The sequence below is a fragment of the Molothrus aeneus genome, chromosome 1 (genome assembly GCF_037042795.1).
Source record: "Molothrus aeneus isolate 106 chromosome 1, BPBGC_Maene_1.0, whole genome shotgun sequence".
Taxonomy (NCBI): Eukaryota; Metazoa; Chordata; class Aves; order Passeriformes; family Icteridae; genus Molothrus; species Molothrus aeneus.
In genome coordinates this window covers 127,039,473-127,047,943 of record NC_089646.1, presented here as the reverse complement: position 1 = coordinate 127,047,943, position 8,471 = coordinate 127,039,473, and the positions used below count along the sequence as shown (strand labels likewise).

The following is an 8,471-nucleotide window of genomic DNA, read 5'->3' as shown; positions in this document are numbered from 1 at the left end:
TCTCTAAGCAGCTCACAGCAGCCTTTGAAGTTTAAAAGTCACAGGTCAAGGAAGCATGATCAGTTTGGCAGAACAGTCTCAGGCAATATTGGTTTGCAAGTAAGGGCAGAACTTTGCCAACAAGGAATCACCCAGGGCTGGTACAAAAATGGAAAACTGCTTCTTCCTAGGAAAGCCACTTGATGTTTATTTTGCTGGAGGCAGAAGATGGCTTCAGATCAAGTCATGTTCCTGAAACTGGAGCCTGGGCAGAAGTGGGCACAGGCGTGACACCTCAATGATAATTTGTTGCTGCTCTCCCTCTGTCCAAGGCTGAGGCAGTGGGTGGAGCAGTCCAGCCCAGCACCCAGAATGCAGCTACAGCCTTTCTAGTCCTGACATCTTGAAATCATACCCAGGCTACAGGACTGAAGACTGAGGGAATTTCACATCAAAGTTCAAATCCTAGCTGGTATTACCTGAATAGTTTCTTAGCCACAGACTGATTCTAAGAACTGTTCTTTTTATTTCTTTTAAGGATTTTTTTTCCCAATAGTTTCATTTCCCTCCCATAACTAAGACTGATCTTACTTTGCTATGATCAGATTTGCTCTGCTTCCTCTAATTTGCACAGAGGAAGGGCATGTACAGAAACAGGAACTTTTCTTGAAAGGAGGTTCACACTATGACCAATGAGGATCTTGCACCTTGTGCAGCACTCATTTCTTCCTACTGGCTCCTGCTAAACATAATCAAAAAGAGCATGACAATAAAGTGTCACAGCCATACACCATTGCATAGGAGGTATTAGGTGTCCCCCTTGAGCATCATCAATAACACTGGACCATTCATGTGAAAAGAGAGCCACTTGTTCCTTTGCTATGGCAGTTTTCATTATGCTTTCCTGAATTTGATCATCTAGCAGTGGTAGCAGTTACAGAGGGGATATTTCACCTGAAATCTGACAATTGATGTTGTCAGCCCCCAGCCAGCCTACTGGAGGATGCCCTATGGACAGGGAGAGACTCCTGTGGCCGAGGGGGATGGTGTAATGTAGTTCTCATTAAGTACATTCACAATTCCCGGAGGAAAGGGGCAGCAAATGTGCCAGATCACTCTAAAATCACTCTTAATGTGAAATGAGCCTAGAAAACAAGTTTAATTTACAAAAGGTGAAGATCTAGAGACAAACAGGCTGGAAACACAATAAATGGCTCCATAAATATCTGGTACTTCATTGCAATTTCAGGCTTTTGTTTATTTTTTTCAGTTAGCAGAGTTGAGCACTGAAGTACACAGACACAAATCATTCTGGATGCCACAGCTGTCTGTTTCTTAAACAAGTCACATTCTCCCCATGTTGTCTTTCCAGGTAATCATTATTGGTATATGGAGGACATGTAAGGGTAGTACCAATTATAATATTCCCTTGGTGTGGATCCAGTAGCCCAGAAGGTCTAATGGTTTATTCAATATAAAGAATGTGATTCTGTGCAGAAAGAACTTGTTCCTATCATTTGAACAGGAGGTCGAAGAGGGGTCTGCTCATTTTCTTCTGAGTTCCTCCACTTTTGGGAAGTACAGAAGCATTTCTGAGAGCTCTGAATCAGCTATTGCTCTGTGAATGCCCAGAAATATTTCAGCTAGCAAACTATGCCTGCTGATTAGAAGTCACATAAAGATAACACATTTGTGGTTTATGTTTAATAGAACTGAAAACCTCAGAACTGCCTTGTAGAGAGCTTTTTGGATAATTGGTTAGCTGAGAAAGGACATTTCGATGTGATACCGATGGATAAGGATAGGGGAAACAAGCTGGGAACTAAGCAACCAGTGTCCAATCACTGACAAAGGTCACAGTGACCTTCTCTGGCACGGGAAGACGGGGGAGAAAATCACTTGCCAGAAAATGTAGATATCTTAGGTAGAGAAGTTAGAAGAATGCAAACATAGAAGCAAAATAATTGTTAGAAGATTGAAGTAGGTGTGGTTGATCTAAGTGTGCTTTAACCAATGATGAGCTCAGCTTTTGCAATATGTATAAGCTTCATTAACACCAATATAAATATGTGTGAGTTTTCAATAAACTTCGAGATTTGCTATTCACGCATATGGTGTGTCGCATTTCTCCCACCGTTCATGACACTGCCCTGCTGCAAATGGAGCCACTGTGCAAATAGTGCTGCCAAGCTTTTCACCCCACTCTGGTGGGCTCAGCAGTGGCTTTGTTGGGATGCTGCCTGTCAGGAGCTCTGTGGCTGCAGGGAGCCATGGTCGGGTGCCAGAGCTCGTGCTGCAGGCTGGGCATGACTCGCCACCCTGCAATGCCACACACGGGCTCTGTGCAGGGCAAGAGAGGTGAGCAGGAGGCTGTGCTGAGGCACAGGTGGGACCCTAAGGACCCTCACTGTGTTCTCTGATCATTAGCTTTGGTGTTTCACAAATGGCTGCCCATCATCCTCACACATAGGCATAGGGGGGGGTTCTTTTACCAAGAGGTGCCAGCAGTCACCTCTGCAGTGGCCACTTAGTCCAGCTTGTGCAAGGCTGCCTTGGCCAGCCATGCTTAAGGAGAACTGTGCAGTCTTCTGCCTGTTTTGTCTCTTAGAAGCAGCCAAAATAGTTTTTGCCACATATTGCTTACTGCAGCAATCTAATCAACTGGATGATAAAGCAACAGCAGCAGCTACCAGCTTCAGCCTTTTGTTTCCTGCAAAAGTTAGAAAGAAGAAATATTTGATCTTTGAGGTTATTGATGCATGGCTGTTTGCCCGTTCTTGTTTTCCTTCTCTCTGCATACCCTTTTAACTAACTTTTGGGAGTAATTTTCCATTCCCCTTTATTTTCTTTCCTAAATGCACTGCACAGTTTAATGTTTTCAGATGTTGTCAGGGAAACTGAATTTTGAACCTGGCTTGTCAAACAAATCAAGGAGCAATTATTTTTGAAGTATTTCTATAAACTTGGATCAAAGATGATCACCTACCTTTAAAGGGAGTATTACTAGCACATTTATGTACAATTACTCAGCATTTCCAGTGACAACTTCCTGTATTGTAAGTCCTGCTGTTCAGCAGGAAATTTCTTTTAGATGCTTTAATAGGGAAATAGCAGGAAACCTGACCCAGCTGTTTCCAAGCAGAGAGAGAAAAAATGTTTCAGACACATTCAACTAAGTCTTTCAGCTCTTTCCTCTGTTTGTAGAGCAGTCACTGCAGCAAGATGAAATTTTCTGGGGAAGGAACACTCTGGCAGTAGGGGTTTGCAGGGAGGAGAAGGACATTTTTCTCTCCTGGAATTTGGGCCTGCATTTGGGCTAGCACCTTTCCCAGGTGAAGTTGCAGCTATCCCTGTATCTAGTTTCTTCTCTTCCTCTGCTCATTGGAAGGGAATGTGGGCAAGCATCAGGCTCTGCTGGTGCTGGGCTACTGGTGTGTGCTGGGAGATGCATTGTGGGGGCAGCCCTGAGCCCTCTCCTTCATTCTCAGCTGCTTTGTGAGCACACAGCTTCTCTCTGCTTAGAGTGGTGACAAGCTACATCATCTTAACATTCAGGGAAACTCAAATGCAGTGGACGCAGGAGGGCTCTGTTGGGGTGGACATGCCAAACTGCCACCAAAGTTGGCTGCAGCCCATGTAATGTCCCAGGGTTGTTCCCAAGACTCTTCTGGAATGTGCAACTCCCCCTGAGGTCAGTGGGTATTTTCAGTTTGTGGCCAGGCCCCTGCACTTTGCCATTCTGGCTGCTCAGTGTTGTCCAGAAGTAGCAGGTTGTTTCCAGTTTGTAATGTTGCTATCTACACAGCCTTCAACTCTCCTAACATTAAAAAGAAATTTTAAATCAGTATTACCTTATACTTCATACAGCTATCTCAGGAAAAGGGTCCTAACACACCCTGAGACATACCTTTAAATATAAACAATGTGCACTGTTTTCTCAAGAACCTTCTTGTACTTTATGTCGTTTCTGTTACCTCCACAAGGAATTCTTTTTCATTGAGGCTCTGTCTGTCAATGAAAGTCATTATGCACTCAGAACTTCAATCAGTGAGTGGAGCCACTAAATTCTATAGGTATTAGATTTTTACTATTTGGTAATGAAAAATGGTTCTGTAAACCTGGGAATGAGAGAAAAAAATATGCATGCACAGACTGTCAATAATTATGGGTTGGTGTAAGGCAGCACTTTCCACTGCATTGATACAAGCTGTGGTACAGCTTTCACTGTCCTGGTTACAGGATGCACACAAACCCTGACTGGCTCACCAACACCCTGGAAAATCTAAGGAAAAGTGATGTGACACAGCTTGTACTCTAGTCCTTCTCACACTTCTGAAGAGCTGCTGGAAGATCTTATTATACTACACTCTCCTAAAGCAGAAAACATATCTGAAAATGACAGATCAAAATATTTTTAAAACCCCCAACATTTTTGTTTATGTTTGCAACCCAAGACTTTGTTACCAAAATAGTTTTCCTGTTCTTTTGTTTTTCTCACCTTTTTTCAAGTTGTAACATTAGCTCTATATCTGTTAATAAAGTAACATATTTCAATTGCTGGAGATCCATCTTAATAGTAAATTTCCCATTTTTGTTTAAAGTGGCTATACTGCTGCATTGCCAAACTTCTTTATGGAAGAAAGAAAAAAAAAAAATCAAGCAAATAAAACCTCAGTAAGGATTGTGTCCTGGGCTGTATCACAAGAGGCACCAGAAGGTCAGGGGAGGTGATTCTCTCCTTCTACTCTGCCCTTGTTAAGCCCCACTTGGAGTATTGTGTCCAACTGGGCTCCCTTACAGAAGAAAGACATTGGCCCAGTCCAGAGGAGGGTCATGAAGATGATCCAAAGGCTGGAACACCTCTCCTGTGAAGCCAGGCTGGGAGAGCTGGGGCTGTTCAGCTGAAGAGAAAGCTCTGGGGAGACCTTAGAGCACCTTCCAGTGCCTGAAGGGGGCTACAGGAAAGCCAGAGAGGGACCTTTTGCAGGGACATTTAGTGATAGGTCAAGGAGAAATGGCCTTAAACTGAAGGAGAATAGTTTTATATTGGATATTATGAAGAAATTTTTTACTCTAAGAGTGGTGATACACTGACACACTTTGTCCAGAGAAGCTGTGGAATCACCATCCCTGAAGGTGTTCAAGACCAGGCAGGATGGGGCTCTGAGCAACCTGGTCTAGTGAATGTTCCCTGCCTATGGCAGGGGAGTTGGAAATAGATGATCTTTAATGTCCCTTCCAACCCAGGCCATTTTATGATTCTATCAAAGGGCCTGACTCACCTATTTTGAAAGAAACATTGCTAGAAATAACGCAATGCATTTTTGCCTGTGTGATACGCTGATGGTACACCACATCTGCTGGTGGATAGCAACAGTGCTCCATGGTGCTGAGGGCCCCATGGGATCTTTCTCTTGTTTAGAACAAAAGGGATCCATCCATCAGGTGTTTGTAGGAACGAGGGCTGCAGTGCAGGACCTGTGCAGAGGGCTGGAGATGGACAATTAACCCTCAAGTGTGGTAACTGCTGGGTATCTCTAGCCAGACTTTTCAGGGCTTTTTGAGGAAAGCAGATATTTAAATAAAGACTTTGATACACAAACAAGCTGTCAAAGGACAAGTTACCATGGTAAATTCTCTATGGTAACTATCTTCCTTAGGCTTTTCAGCTGCCAGGCACTCTTCAAGAGATGGAAAGTAAATTAATTTGTACCTTAATTGAAAAGTAAGTAACTTTCAATTAATTAGGTCACATTTGCCACAAGGTACACAGGGGCGCATTCACTGGGAGGTAAAGTGGAGTCGTAGCGGCTTCGGCGTTGAGCAGCGCAGCCGGCGCCTCCCTCTGCCCCTCCCGCAGCCGCCGCCGCCCCTTCCCCGCCGGAGCCCGGCAGCGGGGCAGGCTCTGGCGGCAGGCGGGCAGCTCCGGGCGGCCCCCAGACCCGCAGCGCTCTGCCCAAGCCCCGCAGGTCCCCGGTGAGCTCCCGGCAGCGAGCTGTGCTGCGGGACGGGCCGTGCTCCGGGCGGAGACAGCGCGGGACCGGGCGCGGTGTGCCAGCCCCCGGCTCCGCTCCGGCTCCGGCTCCGGCTCCGGCTCCGGCTCCGGCTCCGGCTCCGGCTCCGACAGCCGCTGCTCCGCCGGAGTCAGCCCGAGGGAAGGGACCGGTAACTCTTTTGAGACTACTACCCACTTAAAAAGTCGTGGGGTTTCACGTTTTGTTTTGCTTTGGGGTTTGGCTGTGAGTTGGGTGTTTTTTTTGGTTGGTTGGTTGGTTGGATTTTTTTGATTAATCGGTAAACAAGTCTTTTCTTATTTCTATCAGCGAGGAGGTTCTGGCGCTCCTGGGGTCGGTGTGCTTCTGTCCCATTCCCAGGCTCCTGCTGACACCTGCTGGCCTCCCGCTGGCGGGAAGCTCAGGATGTTCGGGGACATCTGCGTGGGAAAGGGGGCCAGCTCTCTTCTCTTCTTGCTGCTGCTGCCTTCGAGGCTCTGAGCTGCCGGTTGCTGAACTGTAGTGGAGATTTATATATTTAGAACAAATATTTATCAGGCTAAGCCTACATTATGCCATGGCATAAGAGGAATATCTCTCCTCTGCGCCTGGGAGCACTGTAAATATAATTCTTAGGTGCTTCAGTATTTCTTCTAGGCTCCTCTGAAAATGGGACAAGCTGGTGACAATGGAGCAGAGATCCACTTCATACCAGCTGGGGGCTGGCTCACCACAGAATGAGGCATCCCACAAACTGCTCAAGGAGACAAGAGTTTCAGCTGAGCAGAAGATGTACAGTGTAAATTGACTCATCTTATGTTTCAAAATTAAAGAGCAGTGCTGGCTATTTGGCATCTTTTATGACAGGACATTATGAAACATTAATTGTTATAGCTACTTCAGAGTTTCTGACTTTACAGGGATACTCAGTGCAGTGCTGGGGTCAAATAGATATCATGCTGGTGAATCTAGTATTTATTTTCTAGCAAGCTGGAATTACAGAAAGACCTAATTTTTTGTTGCCTTGACTGAAATACAGGCACTTATTTCGTGAGCTAAAAAAATGTGAAATGTAAATAACTTTACATTTCTCTAAATGACAGTGCAGCCAGGGTAGTAGGAGACACAGTCTAAAAGTTTGAGCATAGGGTTTCATGTTGTTCTTTGCAAGTGAATGTCCTGTAATCTGAACTGTAAGAAGTGGTTTTGGCTTTTTTTCCCCTTTTAGTTTGCAGTTTCAAACCTCAAAAACTGCAACATGCAGTATTGTTGAGGTTTAACCCCAAGCAAGCAACCAGGTATCACATAGCCACTGACTCACTCCCCTACCAACAGGGTCGGGAGAGAGAATCAGAAGTGTAACAATTAGAAAACCTTTGAATTGAAGTAAGGACAGTTTAATTGGGAAAGCAAAATTTGCACACAAAAGCAAAGCAAAACAAGGAATTTATTCACTCCTTCCCACAGGCAGGCAGGTGTTCAGCTTCCCCAGGAGAGCAGGGCTCCATCACACATAACAGTGACTTAGGAAGACAAACCCCATCACATCCCTCCCTTCTTTTTGCCCCCATGATACCACATGGTCTGGAGTATCCCTCTGGTCAGTTTGGGTCACCTGTTCTGGTTGTTTCCCCTCCCAGTTTCCCATGCATCCCTCAACTTTGTCAGCATGGCTGGACAAAAGCAAAAAGGGCCTTGGCTCTATGTCAGCTCTGCTCAGCAGCAAAAACCCATCTCTGTGTTATCCTGCCCAAATCCAAATCACAGCCCTATGCCAGTTACCATGAAGAAAATCAATTTTATCTCAGTCAAACCAGCACAGATACAAACCAGTTACTGCTATTAGATACATGGAGTGTTGAATGAAACACTGCTGCTCCTCACAAGCCATGTTGTTCTGTGTGAGATGCTCTTTTTGGAGTGAATAACGGTGAGACTCTCAGGGCTGGTTCTGGTTTGGTTTATTAGTGTATTGCAGTAGCACCTGCAGTGTCAGTGTGAGAGGGACAACTTTCACTGAGGAGCAGCTGAGCAGAAGGAAAGAAGAGCTGCCATCTTGTGTGGGGAGCTGAGACTGCACTGAACGAGGCTACAACTTTAAGACAATTAAAAATTCATTATACCTTTGGGAATTTATTAAGTAAAGATGGTTTCACATTACTTTCATACTTTATATTAGTTTTTAACTAATAAAAGTAAATCACTTCAACCAGGAGTGCTGTTTTTCTGGTTTCATCAGTACTGCAAACTCATTGGGAGGAGGCCAAGACAGTGAGAGCAGTGACCCTTCCATTCTTTCTTCCAGAGATTCTCAGCAGAGTGGATTGGCCACAGAGCAGGAACAGCAGCCCTGTACACAAAAAACATCTTTGTGACCTTTTGTATGCAAAATAGAGTAACCACAACCAAGTTTATAATGTGCTACATGGTGTTGCTAATCAGATGGCAACAGGCATCTTTCTCCAAGCCTCTTGGTATGTTCCTATGGGATATGTGTTG

The 8,471-nt window shown here is 45.0% G+C and overlaps 1 long non-coding RNA gene across 1 annotated transcript; it reads left to right on the top strand.

Moving 5' to 3' along the window:
- Window positions 1-6,217: 6,217 nt before the first annotated feature.
- LOC136555029 (uncharacterized) lies at window positions 6,218-8,187 on the top strand. The gene is made up of 2 exons (XR_010783422.1): window positions 6,218-6,764; window positions 7,951-8,187. It is a non-coding gene; the product is annotated as an uncharacterized lncRNA (long non-coding RNA).
- Window positions 8,188-8,471: the final 284 nt, after the last annotated feature.